The sequence below is a fragment of the Lycorma delicatula genome, chromosome 6, assembly GCF_047948215.1.
Source record: "Lycorma delicatula isolate Av1 chromosome 6, ASM4794821v1, whole genome shotgun sequence".
Taxonomy (NCBI): domain Eukaryota; kingdom Metazoa; phylum Arthropoda; class Insecta; order Hemiptera; family Fulgoridae; genus Lycorma; species Lycorma delicatula.
The window spans coordinates 6,561,567-6,581,057 of NC_134460.1; the positions used below are offsets into that span (position 1 = coordinate 6,561,567).

At 31.0% G+C, this 19,491-nt stretch overlaps 2 protein-coding genes across 2 annotated transcripts in view; one reads left to right on the forward strand and one right to left on the reverse strand.

Moving 5' to 3' along the window:
* Positions 1-9,584, reverse strand: part of LOC142326121 (uncharacterized) — a 61,719-nt gene extending 52,135 nt beyond the window's left edge. Inside the window, exon 1 of the mRNA XM_075368322.1 lies at positions 9,377-9,584. The gene's annotated coding sequence lies outside the window, so the exon portion shown is untranslated. The remainder of the gene's footprint in view (positions 1-9,376) is intronic.
* Positions 1-19,491, forward strand: part of LOC142326546 (uncharacterized) — a 70,627-nt gene that overhangs the window by 38,951 nt on the left and 12,185 nt on the right. The gene's annotated exons all lie outside the window — the stretch shown is intronic.

A 19,491-nucleotide genomic window follows, 5' to 3' on the forward strand; every position in this document is an offset into this window, starting at 1 on the left:
TTAAATTAACGGGTTGGCCAATTAGCTTTATTTTTGTTACGAGTTAATAATTAATAAATGAATAAAATACAATGAAAAAATTTCAGCCTATAACTAGCCCAAATATAAAACAGAATAATAGCATTTCCTGAATGATGCTGAGGAAACACGTACGACGGAGAGAGTAGTAGCGTCAATGGAAAGTTCTGGGTTTATTCCCAGCAAGATTTGGTATTTCTCATATCCTACAAATCTCGAATGAAGGAGAATGAAGGAGTGATAAGTTAAATGTTAGCACATTACGCCATTATTTACCATCGGCTGTGAAATTACATAACTAATAACTTCGTTATAAATACAAACTTGTTTAAATCTGAGTCTTGGTTAAACAAGCGATTTTTTTTTCAGCATTTTAATAATTATTTTTCTCTCAGATTTCTCACCGCGTTTAAGTCACATAATGTTTGAGGTATGGAGATCCGAATATTAGACAATTTAATAAACATTAATCTCAGATTATGTTTAATTTGAATTATAATTAATTTCTGAATTTTGTTGCAAGAAGATCTCTCTGATAATTCGAGTACTTAAATCAAGCAATGATTTATGTAAATTTTACGGATAAATAAAATATGTAGGTCCGGTTAATCAACAGATCGGATATATAAGATCAGTGATCATTTTACTAACTGTATTATACAAATTAAAAAATTAACATAAACAAAAAAGTTATTAAGTATGATTTTTTTAAACTTTTTAACACTACTACATAAACGACAAAATCATTAATAGTACAACCATATTGTTGAATGAGAATTTAAGACTGACTTTTTTCTTTTTTTTCATCTTCCTTACTGGTTGCAAGATTTATTATGTAAAGGTATTGAATAAGTCAAACGCAACGGAGTAAAATAAGAGATGCCGATTTTGGCGGGTGAAGAGTCAACGGGGAAGAAAAAAATCAGTATAAATGGCAACATAGCATTTGTCAATCACAAAATGTTAGAATTGTTTCATATACAAGCTCCCTCCCTATTAAGAATAGTATTCTGTGTATAGTAACCGAAGCGCGCGCGCACAATTTTAATTATATATAAATACTGAAATATACTGTTCTATATAAATATAATTTTTTTTCTCACTCAAAATTTGTTATAGCAAAACCTTTGTAATTACAAAAATTAAATCAGATAAAATTTTCAAATTTTTGAGAGAGAGCACTATTTAAAAAATACACTATTCAAAAAATATCACTATTTACAAATATTCACTATTTCCTTCGCTATTTAAAAATATTTTCTTGAGTGACAGAACAATGATAAGTTCGTCAAACTACCTATCCTCTTAAATCTATTCATTTATGAATATTTAACGACACGAATGAGATCGGTGAACAAACGGTAAGCTACTTGGGAATCGAACTAAGGAGCTCCAGTAAATCAGAGTATATTTTTGATAACGATACCGATGCAAATTTTTTCTTGCGTAGCACGTTTCATTCTCGTTACCCGACTTAAAACTTGTTAATATATCTAAAATGAAATATTAAATTCGATACTTAAAAACTCTCTTTTTCCTCGTGAAATACATTTTGCTTATATGAGACAGTTAATTTGATACACAATATATTTTACTTTCCTTCTTAATTAATGGTCGAATAACCTAATATATAACGTGATTCGTTTTATTTATTTTTTCGACACAGTTTCACTGCTATTTAGATACATTATTAAGATAAATAATTATTAATTTATTTCGTAAAAATAAACAAGTGTAAACTGGATTCTAACATTTTTAATTAATAAATATTTTTAAAATGGAATATTGAGTAGATACTAATTTAGTAAATACAATGACAGTAATTGTGTGTAAATAACGAACAGAATAAAGACGGTTTATCGGGTGTTACATCGCACTCAATAATCTCAAAGGGGAGGTTTAATAAAATATTTTGTGTATGTGTTTATGTGAAATTTTATTTAAGGTGTATTTACATTATACTGAAGTGCTTTCTTGTTCAGTAATTCTAATCTTTATACGAAAGAATTTTTGTTAAAAATATTGCTTAATTTACTCGTATTTTATTTGAATAATATAAACAAAGAATAAAATAACTGCAAATAATTGTTTAAAAAATTCTAATATTAGAAAAGCAAATAAAACTTACCTTAATCAGTAATAAGGAATATACCAATAGAGATGTACAATGGATGCGTTGATTAGGTTATGTTAAAGAACACTGTTGGCTAGAGGCTTTAAAGGTACGGTGAATTGAGTAATTATATCCGACAGTTTCCCGCCAATAATGCAAGACTAAACAATTGCCTGTATTTCTTTAGTTTACCATCATGACGTTTGTCTTCCTTCCCCCCCCCCCACCACTACTCTAACGACCATCGCCCGTAAGACACAACAACCACACTTTTAAACAACAAAATTATTCCATCTAAAATTTAGTTCGCAAACTGCTTCTTTCACCCTCAATTTTTTTAACTAGACCATCCATTATGCGTTGTCTAATACTAAATTACTGTTGTTATTTTTAAAATTTATTATCAATCTTGCGGAACTTATATTAATGAGAATAAATTTTCACTTACACTATAAATGTACGTATTACTCTAACAGCCAACCAGACACAAAGGGGTTATAATGAGATTTTCACTTATTATTTAATTACACCTAATTATCAGTTTATATAAGTAATCAAATACATGTAAATACGGACCCTCACCCACGCGTACATTTTTTATTATTAACTATTACTGTGTTTGTCTAAATATGAAATCAGGGATTAAAAAAAAATAGTATTATTTTTTTTAGATGTAACGTGACCTGCTAGACTAAATGTTCCGGATTCGTTACTCGGTTAGGATCTGGAAAATTTATAATAGCGCATTCTCTAATTACTTTAATAGTTATCAGCTCAAAAAGAAAAATAACAAAGCCACATCTGTTATGACAGATTATAAAAACTACAAATGGTACGTAAAGAGGTAATGATTAGTATTATATCTAAATTTCAAAGTTATCATATCTAGCCGATTTCGGTACTTTACTGTTAAGCCCGTCTGCAATATCAAAATCAAATGGATATTGTACACCCACAGATCTATTTATTAATACACTTTATTACACGTGTAAATCCTAATTTAATTTTATTTAGATCTTTTAAAATATATTTCGTCGTTCTTAAATAATACTTGGCTCTCGATGAATGAAACAATCCAAAAAATAAACTGAAAGTTCATTAAATAATATGGAATTAGATTTAGTCGGATTTCGGATTTTGTAATCTATTTTGTCATCTCCGTAACAGAAAAACCGAATGATATACTGAGGGTTTTGGGTCCGATTCTTGGCTTGAACGATAGCTGACATGTTTAATGTTTTTCTGGGTATTATCAATTAAAAAAAACGTTACCCTTAGGCTGAAAATCTAAGAGTATTTCTCAGCTTGGCGAAAGTTCGTAGCGTATTATGCTTATCCGGCTATCAGTTTTATTCATCACATTAAGACCGTGTAAATGAAAATAAAAAAAGTTAAAAAAATTCAATAAAGTCGAATTCGAACCGATGTGCCTTCCCCTTGTAAGATCCAAATATTTCATTAATTAAAATTTATTTTGGCTATAATTCTGGAACCGATGAAAATAAATATCACTTATGACATATCGTTGAAAATCTCTCATCGAGGGCTTATTACTGCAGTTAAGAAAAATTTTTAAATTCAAATTTTTTTGGACTTTATTGGTTCAGTCGATTGCAATCAAAAGGAGAGGTGCACAACTAGATGTTACAACAGTCCTAAATCCAAAATTTCAACATCCTATGGCTAATCGTATTTGATTTATGCGAGATACATACATATGTACGTACAGACGTCACGCCGAACTAGTCAAAATGGATATTTCTGTTGAAATTTGAAAACAGGAATTTTTCGTGATCACAATACTTTCTTTATTTCGTACAAGGAAGTAAAAAAGCCTAACAATTTAAATAAAAAGATGGCTTCTTAACAAAGATAGAGTGAAAAAAAAAATTACTAACTGATAACTTTGCTCATAATTTTGATTGTGAGAGGGAGTGTACGAAGAAATGGCACAAGATAGCGTTAGTTGCTATGAGTGCATGCGACCTCTCCTCCTTCGACTTGGTTCGTCAAAACAACTGGTGTGTCAAACTATTTGCTACGTTGATAAAAAATTATATTTGATTATAATATTATTAGCTCCTTTCATTATATACGGCGATTATAGTGAAAATAAACAAAACTTATATAGCATATTATGTGATATTTTCTTTCTGATAACTTATTAATCTAATGTAAGTGTTATTTACGATTAACGTTGTCAAATACAGTAATAATATGTATTTCTTTACGATATGTAGTACCGTGTTTAAAACCGTATCAAATTTTGTTTACTATCAAATTTTATGTGAATCTAAACGACGAATTCCACATGTAACTAGGTAAGTTCTTTGAATACTTCCTTTTACGTAAAAATAAAAGTTGTAAATTATAAGTAAAAAATAACTAAAACACTTTAAGGAATATATCTTATCGATCCTAATAACGGTAAAATTATATAAATAAATAACCCACAGTATGCGATAAAAGTCGCGGGCATCCAAAATTATATAATGAACTAAGTTTTGATTAGTCTCGACGCACAGAATTTTATATAAGTTTAAAAACATTAGAATTAGATAAAATTAATTTGTCACCTGTTAAAAAGAAAAAAAAATTATTACTAGTGAAATATCTATTAGAATTTTGTTATCGCTTGTAATTTTAGTAATCGTTAATTGTGTAATGTAATGTAGAATATTTAAATAAAGATCACTCGCTACCAGAAGAACGTTTATTATTATTTATTAAAAAATGTATTTTCAACGGAAAATGTTAACACACTTAAAAAGCGCGTAACATTTTTTAATAATAAATAATAGAATCCGTATTTATAATTTTTCAGATTTTTCTTTCAGCGGTAAATCTATTGGTTCTCTGATGTGTGTAATTTTCACGCGAATAAATAACAACCGACTTCGATTTTTCAAAAGGGGTGAAGGAAGGTAAAGAAAAAAAAAATTGCCCCTGCCTCCGGTTAATTTACTAAAAAAACGTAAATAAAAATAAATAAAAACATAATATAAAAATAAATCCAAGATTAAAAGAACCGAGCCAGGTTGAAACATAAAGTTCGATTGTTTTATAAATATTTCCGTTTGATATGCAGATTTCTTTAATTTCTAAGGCGCTATAAACATTTTATAAAAACTCGGAATTCGCAAGCAAAGAAATCTACTTTTTTGCACCGCTCAAATTTATTCGTTATTACGGGCAATTTTTCTTGAAATAGATAAAAACAAATTACGCCTTCCAAAAATTTACTAAGTATTTTTCAAAAAATAACATTTCAATGGATATAAAATTTATTTTATTACGCAAAAATAACAAAAAAACTTAAAATATGAATCCGATTTACCTATCTTTAAATAATAATCGCAATCTTGACGGGTAATTTACAAATAATATCTAATTTTTCATCTAAACTATTACTTACAACCAGCTCGAACAATATTTATCGTTAAAATTACGGCTTGTAAACATTACAATTACTTTCTATTTTAACTTTAACTTCATTGTAATTACGGCAGCTATCCTATTAATTTTGCCCGTAATTCAAACATAATTTTTTTTCCGAATTTAGAAATAATTGCAAATAAAATTACTCTTTACTCGCAGACGATAATAAACCGATGAAAACGTTACTAATATGACACGATGGTGGATAAATTGAGAAAATGAAGACGGAAATGATCATAATTTTATAAGGAATACGTTACCGTTCGTAATTTCAAAGAAAAATTTGTTGTTTAATTGAAATCCATCCAAATCGTTTTCGGTAAACCGACCGGGTGTTGCGTGCTGAACGGATTTTGATGTCGGTTTTGCTTGCATTGTTTTATAAAGGTGTGATATTTGTTTGATACGTTTACGACCGTCGCCTATCAGTTTTACGTACCTGTAGTTTACAGAAATAAAAATTAATTTTTTATACTGTATTCATTTCTCTGTACAGCGTTTAAAAAACAGCTGACAAAAATGGGAAAATAGAATACGGGTAGAGTTGAAATTTAATAAAAATAAAATGTTGATACCAGTATTTTTAATAATATTAATTTTTTTTTCTCTTTCCGTAGGGGGAGGAAAAAGCTCTGCCAGCCGCCGTCAGGCCAGCACTAATGGCAGTGCGGGGTTCTCCCCCGCTAAAAAAACCTGCCCCCCTATCGTGCAGGGTCCGGATCTAAGCCATATGATATGTACAGTCCCTGCATGATCACACAGGCACTCTACTATCCGAATCCGTATGACCGGAAGGCGTCCCCAGGGGGCGATCGAGGAGCGACGACTCCCGAAAACATCTATGTCCAGACAGGAGCCGGGTAAATTCGTAGCCTGTGTTCCCGTGCTTTCGCTCCACCCAGTTCCTGACGTCGCTTAATAATATTCTCAGTATGTACTGTTTTGATACGGCGTAAACAGTTAAATATGTAACGTTAGAATTATAAGTAAATATGAAAAAATTAAGTAATTTCAGCGATTAACATTTCTAGACCGATAACGGAAAAGTCTACTTCGTCGAAATAGGCAGACCAACAGGTCCTTTCGCCAACCGCGCGAGAAACCGAAAAAAGGATATTTTTATCCCTTTATAGGGGATTGAATAATACCGGAAAATATGTTCGCTGGGAAACATTTCTGCCCTTTGAATAAAATTTTGAGATACAGGACCCTTAAGGTCCATATCTCCTTGCCTGCTACACCTATCGTGACAAATTAATCGCCGTCACGTACAAAAAATCATCGTGCCGATTTCATCCAAATCGGTCCATCCGATCGAGAGATACCCGGTTTCTGGAATTCTTCATCGCTGAAATCGTGTCGTTTGGTTAGAAACAGACATGAACGGTAGCGGTTCGTAGCTAAATTTAACGAGGTTGATTTTCTTAGCCTTTTCAAGGCCGCGGCTAAAGTTTTCTGTAAAATAAAAGAACCGAAAACAAGAATGAATCGATAGCAGAAAGCAGGATAATAATCTAATTCTACACTTTATTAGATTCAAGAATACGGCCCACCGTTTCTAAGCATATTACGCTTAAAAGGCCTATTCGGTTTAATCGAATTTTTTTTTTTTGTCTTCAGTCATTTGACTGGTTTGATGCAGCTCTCCAAGATTCCCTATCTAGTGCTAGTCGTTTCATTTCAGTATACCCTCTACATCCTACATCCCCAACAATTTGTTTTACATACTCCAAACGTGGCCTGCCTACACAATTTTTTCCTTCTACCTGTCCTTCCAATATTAAAGCGACTATTCCAGGATGCCTTAGTATGTGGCCTATAAGTCTGTCTCTTCTTTTAACTATATTTTTCCAAATGCTACTTTCTTCATCTATTTGCCGCAATACCTCTTCATTTGTCACTTTATCCACCCGTCTGATTTTTAACATTTTCCTATAGCACCACATTTCAAAAGCTTCTAATCTTTTCTTCTCAGATACTCCGATTGTCCAAGTTTCACTTCCATAATTAATCGAATAAATAATAAAATGTCAACAGATAATATTTTTTTAGTAATATTAGGCGATAAAATCTCCGCTTAAAAACACTATACTCCAACGGCGGTTAATTTCAATTTCTATGTACGCAGAAACAAATACGTTATTAGTTTTTACTAATTACCTTCTCTTTAGGTAATTTACCTTGATTTGGCGATCAAAGAGTCCTTGCTTTCAGCAGTCTTCTGATCGCTACTGAAAAGACAAATAAACACTTTCGTATTCCTTCCGCAGATGATCGAAGTAGAGAAGCGAACGAAAAAGGAAGTTTCCGTAAACACGTGGCGTAAAAGAAAACTATTTTCCGCCGGCACGCCAGGGTGGGCTCTGCGGGAGCGACAGTGCTTTCTCTTCCTGGCAGTTTCCTATGTGCGCATGCGCACAACAGCTAAACACCACGCCGTTGGAACTGTGAAGCGCACAATTCCGTACAAAGATTTTCGTATCTTTTTCATAAACTGGGGGATGGCTACTGACATTAAGCTTAAGGATTAATAAAAATAACCGATTATTGGGGATTTTTCTTAAGCCAGAAATGCAACACTTGCTTATCGCATTCCAATCACACGGGTAGGCAGCTAGACGGCGTTCCAAGAATCTTCAAAAGGTTTTCAAGCTCTTTTGCCAGGGTAGTTCTAGAAAAGCGGATGAACTAAAAAGAAAAGCGCTACGTCGTTTTTAGTAATAAAAAATTACGCGTATAGAATTTTATTTCGAAAATACAAGTACATCGTTAAATTGTTAATTACATTTTTTTTAAATTTCGGTGCTCCTTTGATCAGCCAAAGAAACATAGTTTTTTGTAATTTTTTTATTTCGCGTCGTTTATTATTGTATGTAATGAATGAAATGAAATGGTAATCGCATAAAAATACCGAACCCAAGTTCAGAATCGAACACAGGAACATCAGACGATTGTTATAGAACCCGACAACTAATGTGATTTTTTTTTTCTCTTAGATTCATTTAAAAAATCGTAACGAAAAATTTCAGTCTACATATTAATTGTTGGATTTACATTTAATTTACACCATTATGTAAGTTATTTGAAGACACAATTAGTTTATCCTGGATAATCTCAAGATTTTTTTTTTAACCTCAGATTTTTATTCCTTCTTAAACACATAATTAACTAGATGAATCACGGCTAATAAGAATCGCTAAATTCGTGCCTGGAATCAAACCAGAACCTTCGACATATTAGCAGGTTGTTTGATCCAGTCGACCTACTAAACCGATTTTTTTATGCCTTATAATACACTTTAAAAGGAAAATTCAATTAAAAGATTATCGGTAAATATTTTTTAAATGTTACGAATAGAATTTAAAATATTTTAACGCTCGTTCCGAATATTTTCAAGTAAAAATTAATCTTCGTGTAATAGACGGTAAGCTATTTAGGAGTCGATCATTTATTTTGTAAAAATAAACTAGTGTAAACTGATTTCTAACATTTTTAATCTAATAAATATTTAAAAAATGGAATATTTGAGTAGACACTAATTTAGTAATTACAATGACATGTAGTTTTTTTATCGTGTTTATGTGGGTGTAATATCGCACTTAATAAAATCTTCGGTGTCTGAAATTTTATTTAACTTAGCTGTTCATTTACAGTACGTGTCTTTACAATAATTCTAACCTTTTTACGAAAGAATTTCTGTTAAAAAGATTGTTTAATTTAGTCATATTTTATTTGAATAATACAAACAAAGGATACAAATTATCGTTTCAAAAATTGTAATTATATTAAAAATTTAAATAAACTCACCTTAATCAGTTATAATAAATATCTCGATAAAAATATGTAAATTGGATGGTTACGAATGGATTAGGTTACCACTTCCCTGGAAGCATTGCGTAATATACCATGACTTCCCGACAACAGTGTTGTCGGATTTCATCAATTTTTTCTCTATATTCACTTTTCTCTGCTTCATCTCAGTACGGCAACGATCTTCACCGATAACATCTTCCAACTACCCTACTTTTAAACAAAAAAAAAATAATGAAAAATTATTCCATCTAAAATTTAGTTTACAGACCATCAATTTAGTTTCAATCACCATCAATTTTTTTTTTTACATTATACGTTGTCTAATATTAAATTATTTTTACTTATTTTAATTGTGATTGCGATACGTTTCGGTTTCCAGATTTAAATGGAAATATACATTTTGACCATCCCTAAATCCATTTTGACTAGTTTCGGCGTGACGTAAAAATATAAAATATTTTGATCTTTAAAGGGAAGTCTCATCGGTTTGAATCAGACTTCATCTCCTTTTATTTTTTTTTTCAACTATTTATTTTAATTTAAATATACTGATTTAATAATTATTAACCCGTGATTCTAAAAAAAAAATTACGATACATAATAATTCAATGATAATAAAAAAAAAAGAAAAAATAATTACGAAATAAAATTTTACATACTTTTAAAAATGTGTAAATTTAATTTAATAGGTATTACATACGTGTGTATATGTAATTGATGTTCGTGAAACATCTGATTATTTAATATTAATTGAAAATTATAATTTAAAATCGTATTATTTTTGGATTTTCTAGTTTACTTACGTAACAAACATCTGTAAATAAGGAATATTTGAGTAGACACTAATTTAGTAAATACAATGATAGGTAGTTAAGTTATCGTTTGTGAACCAACGGAATAAAGACGGTTTTCGAGTGTTACATCGCACTCATTATCTCAAAGGGGAGGGTTAATAAAATCTTTTGTGTATGTATTATGTGGGTTTACGTGAAATTTTATTTAAGGTACCTTGAAGTGCATTTACATCATACTGAAGTACGTTCCTCTCTAAGTTAGTTTAAGTAAGTTTAATCTTTACACGTAAGGATTTTTAGTTAAAAAGATTGTTTAATTTACTCTTATTTTATTTGAATAATACAAACAAATAATAAAACCACTGGAAGTTATCGTTTCATACACACATATACATACACACATATAAAAAACATGACGTAAGTCAATCATAATGAACGCCCATTAAAAACTACTGAAAATCGTGACGGGAAACACAAGTAAACCAAACAACACGAACGAAGATGCGATCTTCGTTCGTGTTGTTTGGTTTTATATATATATATATATATATATATATATATATATATATATATATATATATATGTGCGTGTGCGCGTGTTATGTTACCATTTGTTCCTGATGCGTTCATACTGTTATATGTTTTACAAGTCCGATTCTTTGAGAGAATAAACACGTATAAAATTCACTGGAGCGAATAGTTGTCAGATAAATGTATTTCTCTTATTTCATATATATATTACATACACACAAACACACACTCATACTCACAGTGCAAAAAAAAATAATCCTTGTTCCATGAAATTAAAAGGAAATTTTAAATAAGAATGCTCTTTAAACATTAAATAACCAATTTTTTTATTTGCGCTGAACATAAACCACAAGATAAAATTAATCTTGTTTTAATGAATGAGTATAAAAATTGTAATAAATTTACAATTTAATACCATTAAATGATTAAAAAAAAAAAATAATTAAAAATTTATGATTAATGTAAAAATATTATTAATTTTTAACAACATGGAATCTGATGTTGACAACACATGATTTTTTGTACGCCTATTAAATTACACTTACACTTTTTTTAAATGTAAATAGGTAAAATTTTATCTCATTAATAATTGTAGATATTTTTTCTTTTTTTTTGCTATTGATTTATTATTCATTGTAATTTTTTTTTATAATGAAAGGTTAATAATTATTAATAAATTTAAAAAAAAAATAAAAAAAATGTAGATGAAAAAGGAGATTTTAACCGATGTGCTTTCCTCTTTCAAATATTTCATTAATTAAAATTTTTTTTGGCTATAACTGGAACAAATGAAAATAAATACCATTTACGATATATCGTTGAAATCCTTTCAATGTGGGCTTATTATTGCAGTTAGAAACAAGATTTTGGGGTTTTTTGGACACTTTTGGTTCAGTGGATTGCAATCAAAAGGGGAGGTGCACAACGAGATGTTACAACAGTCCTAAACACAAAATTTTAACGTCCTACGGCTAATCGTTTTTGACTTATGCCAAATACTTAAAGTACATACGTACGTACAGACGTCACGCCGAAAGTAGTCAAATTGGATTCAGGGATGGTCAAAATGGATATTTCAGTTTAAATCTGAATATCGAAATTTTTCGCGATCACAATAATTTCTTACTTCGTACAAGGAAGTAAAAATGAACTAAAATTAAAACGGGTATTAAGAAACTATTTTTTCATGCATTTTGAATTATTTATTTATTAACAAAATGGATCACTTTTTACGTTTTTTTTTTATTTTTTAAGATAGATTCTCTCTAATGATCATCTTATAAGTTTTTTCGGAAATTTTTATTAAATGACTTTTTATTATAATTTTTTTAATTTAAAAATTCACAGAATATATGTATAAATCGATCGAAAATATTTTTCATTCTATTTTCCTGGCATAGATCTAAAGGTATACTGCAAGAAGGAAAAGTATGATAATCAGTCAAAAAGGGGTATGGTCTTTTTTTTTAATTTCTCGAAGTTTTATGTCTGAGGAATCCCAAAAAAGAAAAGATAAAGTGTTTTGACGGTGGGGGGGTTTCCCCCCCCCCCCGTCAAAACGAAAACGAAAAGACTCGTTGCAACAACGGGTCTTTTCCCGTTGTTGCAATTTTCATTCGTTTTACTTATTTAATTTTAAATATTTAGTGATATGCGATATCAAATTTCTATTCGCGCGCGTGCGATTGTTTTAACGTGCACTTTTGTATTAATAAAAAGTCACCTGATTTGAGGTTTGTCCGAAATGGAACATTAAATAAACGGTAACTATCAGTTCTATTTTATTTATCGTAAATACAGGGTGATTTAGGAAGAAAGGGAAATAATTTGGGAACCGATTCTAGATCTTGAAATAAAGGAAAAAGTTCACGTACAAACATATGTCCGAAAACGCTTCTTTGTAAAGTTACGGCTAGCGTAAATTTCGCTCGGATTTCAGTTCCCCTGTGAAATAAGTCATACTGAAATTTTTAAGGCGTTATATAAGGGGTAAAATTGATGGTTTCTTATGTTTTTTGACCTGTAAAATAGAATTTAAAAAAAACAGTACCATCATCCCTTATTTTCACGATATCCAGCGTAGAACAGAAAAGTTCAGTGACGAAAAACACGTTTTTTTAGGTTTGAAGTAGAATAACTCTGTTAAACAAACTTGTAGAGTTTAACTTAAATTCTATTATACCGTATTTAAAAATCTAGTAGTTTCTGAGAGTCTGTTTTTCACGCAAAAAACTACTAAACCGACTTTTCTGAAATGTTACGTAACCTGGAAGGACCATATGATTACTGTAATCACGAATGTTTCACCGTTTCAAAATTGTGGGGGATTAACTAACTTACGGTAACAACCGGATTAGGTCCTTTTCGTTTCTTGCCCTTCCGTCCATAAGTTTGCAAGTTTCTTGCATGGAAATATCTCAAATAGTAGGAAATATTTTTTTACCCGTACGGAAGACAGGTAACCGTTAAGATGGAAACCGACTTTTTTGAAACCCGTATACTTCAAATTATTAAAAGTTTCGAATCCTGTACTAAGTATTCGGTGTAGTGACCGGTTAGTATTGTAGATGAAAAAAGCCAGTAGCGTAATATTCGTTGAAATAATTACATAATGATTAAAATCTATCATATAAAAAGAAAATAGAGAAAAAAACTTTTAGAGGTAATTATTATTTATTAAAATTTTTGGAGGTAGCTTTGAGATGAATCGCTGGAAAACATTTGTCGTTGGGGATATATACTATATTTTTGTAATATATGTTTTATATTTGTAAAAAATGTTCCAAGCGATGATACTGACTGTCTCACCTGAATTTGTGTCAGGTGTCGCAAGAACTTTGACAGCAACGTTTTGCACATTGTTGTCAAGGGCATTGATTTCTGTCGAACGTTCGCCTTCAGTTCATCGATACTGAGGGTTGTAACATTTGATAAGAAGTTTATTAAGTAAGTAATTATATATATATATATATAATTGAATGTTTGTCTGTCTGTGTGTCTCTTAAGCCTTTCTAAACCGTTCATCCGATAGCATGAAAATTTAGGGAACGGTTGGACGCATGCCAGGGAAGGTTTCTGAATTAGTTTGGACCCGCTAGGTAGCGCTTTGGTCGAGATATTTTGAAAAATTGTATTTATGGTCCGATTTGCCTCGTATTCAGAATACGTGTTACTTAAATGGAAAGAATTATCTCCGCAAAAAATGGTCCCGCTAGTTGGCGCCGGGGTTGAGATATTTAGAAAAATTATATTTATGGACCGATTTGGTTCGTATTCAGAATATGAATATTAGTTACGTGAAAATAAATATTTTTGCAAAAACTGTACCCGCTAGGTGGGGCCGGTGTCGACATATTTACGAAACAAACAAATATTCAAATAGACTTTTTTATTCTATATATATATATAAAAAATGCATGTTCGTATGTGTGTCCGCTAAAGATAAAAACACTAATGGACCGATTTACGCGCGGGAAAACGTGGAAAAGGTGGAAAGAGAAAAGGGGAAAACGGGAAAGGCTAAAAAGGAAACTGGGTGAGCGATGATGGAGAAGAGCGAAATAAAATAAATTTCTTATAGTAACAAATGCTTTAATAATAAATAAATAAAAAAAAAAAAATTAAATAGTTCAAGAGATAATGATAAAATAATACCATAACATAATTTATAAAATTGTATAGTTTATACGTTGACAGAGGACTTTTGCTAAGAGGAATTTTAGAGGTAAATCTTTTTTTATTTAATTTTTTTGGGATGAGGCAAAATCAGTCTAACTAATGCGTCGAGGGGGAGAGAGGGACGGGAGTTTTAACAAACGCAGCTGGCTTCCTTCGCTCTGATTGGCTACCGTCAGACAGTACTGAACAAGCGTTGTACAATTCAAATACAACCGAAAACATGTGTACATGTGTGTGTGCGTACGTATGAGTATATTGCTGTGCGAGTAACACGTTAATATAGACGTTTTCTTATAAAGACATTTCTTATATAGACGTTCGATATAATTAAATTAAATCAAGATTTGTCGATTATTTTATATTTATTACATTTTATTTAAAATAATAATTAATCTCCCTTAATATTTATAATTTTTTTTTTTAAATATTACGATAAAGTTTATCTGTTTTGTAAAGTAATTAAAAAAAAAAAAGATTCTTATTTAACTTATTAAAAATAAATCCATTAAAATAAAAAAAAATAGATTGTAATAAAATCTTTACGGGAAGGAAACGAAGCTATATAAATATATTACTAGGATGAAAAATTATGATGCAAGTGTTATCGCACATAAAAAAATATAACAAGACGGTCAGGAACCGCTTTGCTGGCCGTTCCCGTGTTACTAGAGAGCCTCCTAAAATGTTTAAATTTACCATCTGTTAAAAACAATAATTACAATTACTGTTTTTAAGATGCTTTTTTTCTAAACGGCAATTGCAATTATTATTTTTAAACGTTGCATATCTTAGGTTAAGCTGAGAGCGGATGATACTCGGTCCGGTCACAGTCTTTCAATAGATTTCAATGCCTCGGCACAAAATGAAGAAAAGCCAAAAACTGTGACGCTACATTAAAGACTTCACAATTTATCATTAAAGCTAAATCGTCTAGATGAAAACCCTTTTTTTTATTTATTTTATCGCTACGTTGCTTAGATAGGGAGATATGCAGCGTTAAAGACAAAAGTGGCCTTTTACCTTTAAAATGGAACATTTCCGTTTAGCAAAATCGGAAAAAAGAAATTAAATGTAAAATTTTAAGATTTAAACTATTTTATTGCAGTTCACTTCTTTCTTTTTCCTGTTTAGCCTCCGGTAACTACTTTTCAGATAATACTTCAGAGGATGAATGAGGATGATATGTATGAGTGTACATGAAGTGTATGTAGTCTTTTACAGTCTCAGTTCGACCGTTCCTGTGATGTGTTAATTGAAACCCGACCACCAAAGAACACCGGTATCTACGATCCGGTATCCAAATCCGTGTAAAAATAACTTACTTTAGTAGGATTTGAACGCTAGAACTCTCGATTTCCAAATCAGCTGATTTGGGAAGACGCGTTCACCGCTAGACCAACCCGGTGGGTTATTGCAGTCGCTGATAAACTTTATTTCCCCTATGGGCTCGATCAAACGCGGAGAAATACTTTAAAATTTATTTAAATGTTTTTTCTCGCCGATCTTTTTTTTAATTTGATTATTTTTTTAAATCTGAAGTATACGGTCAAGAAGATTATTCAAGCTTTAATTTTTTATTTATTCGCCTTTTTAGACCTGTCGGTTGCAAAATTAAAGTAGTTTGATCAGAATCATTTTTTATCGTGACACATAGGTGTCCTTGTAATTTTTACTCCTTGTACGAAGTAAAGGAAGTATAACGATCAGAACAAATTTCGGTTTTCATATTTCAACGGAAATATTCATTTTGACTAGTTTTGGCGTGACGTCTGTACGTACGTATGTATCTCGAATAACTCAAAAACGATTAGCTGTAGGATGTTGAAGTTTTGGATTTAGGACCCGTGAACAGTCTGCCAAGCGGTTCTCTTATGACAGGCAGTAGATGGTAAAAAATATCCGGGTCAAGTCGGTAAATAAGTACTGTATAGTACTTATTTAATTTTTTTACGGTTACCGTTCAGCAACCAAAAAATGTAGTTTTAGATTTTAATTAATTTTTTCTTTCCCGTCTGTATAGCAGCTATAGCTATATAGAAGCGAAAGTATAATAATCGGTCAACACCGGGCATATCCGGTTCTCACCGAGTCTTGACGAAGTGACCCCCTAAGGATACCAGAAAACCGAAAGATGGCATCGAAACTTCCGTAAAACCGAAATTTCCGCTATAAAATGTGCGCATATATGTATGCATGTTAGTGTGTAAATCGCCTTATATCTCCAGAAATACTTGACCGATTTTCACCAAACTTGACTATAATATTATTATAGAAGGGACATCGGCGCTATTAAATTTTCAATTAAGAAGGTCAGCGGATGGGAGATACAGGGGGAAAAACGAAATCGTCTCCCGATTTTGCATAATTAAAGTTATATATATATTTTTTTTATAATTTTGTGAATATCAATAAACAATTTTGTAAAAAAAGTTTTTGCTAAATTACCACCACCTCTAAAAATAGTTTTCGGTGCGGCCTATAAATCACCTTATACTCGTAACTCCAGAACGGATTTTTTTTTTTTAATTTTGAAGAGTTATTGAAAGCAGTACAAGGGGTGATTTTCGTTGCAGGTTTTTGTCGATAATTTTGTGAATATAAATAAACAAACAACTCTTGTAAAAAAAACTTCAAAATTAAAAGGATTTTATTTTAGTTTTTTTTTATTTGATTATAGAATTTTTTTTTTTTTGGTGTTACTTTTATTTACAGTTTACGTTTAATTTATTATTTATTTTCTTCCAATTCTTTTTTTTTCCTTATATTAATTTTTGTTACAGTTTTTTATAAATATTTCTCTTCATCAACGTAACACATTTTGACACACGCAGTTCTTTTTTGTTGACGAATTATGGCGCGAATCCGATGGAGGACGAGAGTCGGAACATTCGAGAAATTTTGCTATCTCGTCGCATTCACGTGCACACTCCCTCACACAATCATAACTACGTACAAAGTTATCACAGGAAGTCAATTTTGTTCAGAGCCATCTTTTTATTTTACTAATGTTAGTTTTTTATTTATTATTACTTCCTTATATTAATAATATAGATTACTGCATTCATTAGTTTTAATTGATGGAAATGATGGAAAAAATGGGGTTTTGAAGACAAAAAAAATCATACCTCCCTTAATAGGCACAATATCGAATCTGTTTAAAGTGATCGTTAATCCTCTAAACATTACCTAAAGCTTTTGTCTGAAACAATTTTTGATATGACCAACCCTTACGGCAAGGACGACCAAAATATTACCGGAATTGTAAGATGGGCTAAAATTGTCGTACGCTAAACGTGTGAAATTTTTTTTCACGTGCAGTTATTTTTGTATCGAGTAAATATGAAGTTTTTCTTAACTTTAAGGTGGAAATCATTTTTATCCCATACTTAGCACCGGTGAAATCTACCTTCGCCTTCCGGTGTGCCGAAAGGGTTTTTTTTTTAATATTATAACACTTTTAAACTACTTTCAATATAATTTATTGTAAACGTATTTTTTAAATGTAATCAATAATTAAAAAAAAAAAAATGCTTTAATTTTGCTATAAACTTTTATTTTCTTTTATAATTACATTATTTTATGTGAATTTTTTTTGTGGTTTTCCGAGAAAAATAAATTACGATTATAAAAAAGTAATCAAGTATACTAAGTATAACCGGCCTCCGTGACGCGAGTGGTAGGGTCTCGGCCTTTCATCCGGAGATCCCGGGTTCAAATCCCGGTCAGGCATGGCATTTTCACACACGCTACAAATCATTCATCCTATCCTCTGAAAGTAATACCTAACGGTGATCCCGGAGGTTAAAAAAAAAAGAAGTAATAATAACTATGTTTCTTTCCAAACCGTTAACTGCCATCCTTATTTCATAATTAAAAAGAAAAAATAACTGGATGTTAAGGTTGTCAGTTGATATTAATAAATTATTTAAGATAAAATAGATTATGAATATTTGTTTTTATAATGCGTGATGAAGATAAAAGTTCCTTGCCGCCCTGTCTCATCAGCGTTTTGTTGCTGTACACAGTTATGTAACCGTTTTTCACTCCAATCACGCACGTTCAAGGTTAACAGAGTCTTATCGCTTTTATATATCCCTTTACCCAGTGGCAGGAAATAAAGTCAAAAATATAAAATAAAACAACTTAAACCAACTTTAAGCTTTTTGTTTGTTTTTGAATTTCTTGTCGGGTTAAGAATTATTTTTATGTGCAAATTAAGAATGAAATATTAAAAAAAAAACGTTAATTCAAAGAGCCGAACCCAGTGCCTACAGTTTTTTTTAATCGGGTTAACCTTTTTCTTTTTTTTCTGTTTAGCCTCCGGTAATTACCGTTCAGATAATACTTCAGAGGATGATATGTACGAGTGTAAATGAATGTAGTCTTGTACAGTCTCAGGCCGACCATTTCTGAGGTCCTATTTTCTAGATGTAACCGGGTATCGAATCTGGAACTTTTAGTCTAGCAGGTAAAGTCTACCTTTACCTTGTTAGAGAGCTACCTCTCTAACAGCGCGGAAGTCATGTTACATTTACAATCATACATGTCATCCTTCTTTTTCCTGTTTTGCCTCCGGTAACTACCGTTTAGATAATTCTTCAGAGGATGAATGAGGATGATATGTATGAGTGTAAATGAAGTGTAGTCTTGTATATTCTCATACCTGAGATGTGTGGTTAATCGAAACCCAACCGCCAAAGAACACCGGTATCCACGATCTAGTATTCAAATCCGTGTAAAAATAACCGGCACATACATATCATCCTGTGAAGTAATACCTGAACGGTAATTTCCGGTGGCTAAACAGGAAAAGAAAGAAATATCTCATTTCTTCCGCTGAAAAAACCAAAATTTAAGAAAACGATACAGATATAAAAAGGTAAGACACTACATTTCTATTATCAAAATCTGTTCAAAAATACACGTTAAATATAAATAATCTATAAAAATAAAAATGTAGATGTTCGTTTGTTCAAAATCATAAATCTCCGAAAGTTCTTCACCGATCGTTTTGAAATTTTGACACAACGTTACGTTCGAATACGCGCGTGTTTTTATATACCTAATATGTGACAGGTAAAAACAGCGCTATCTGTTGGACGTAAAA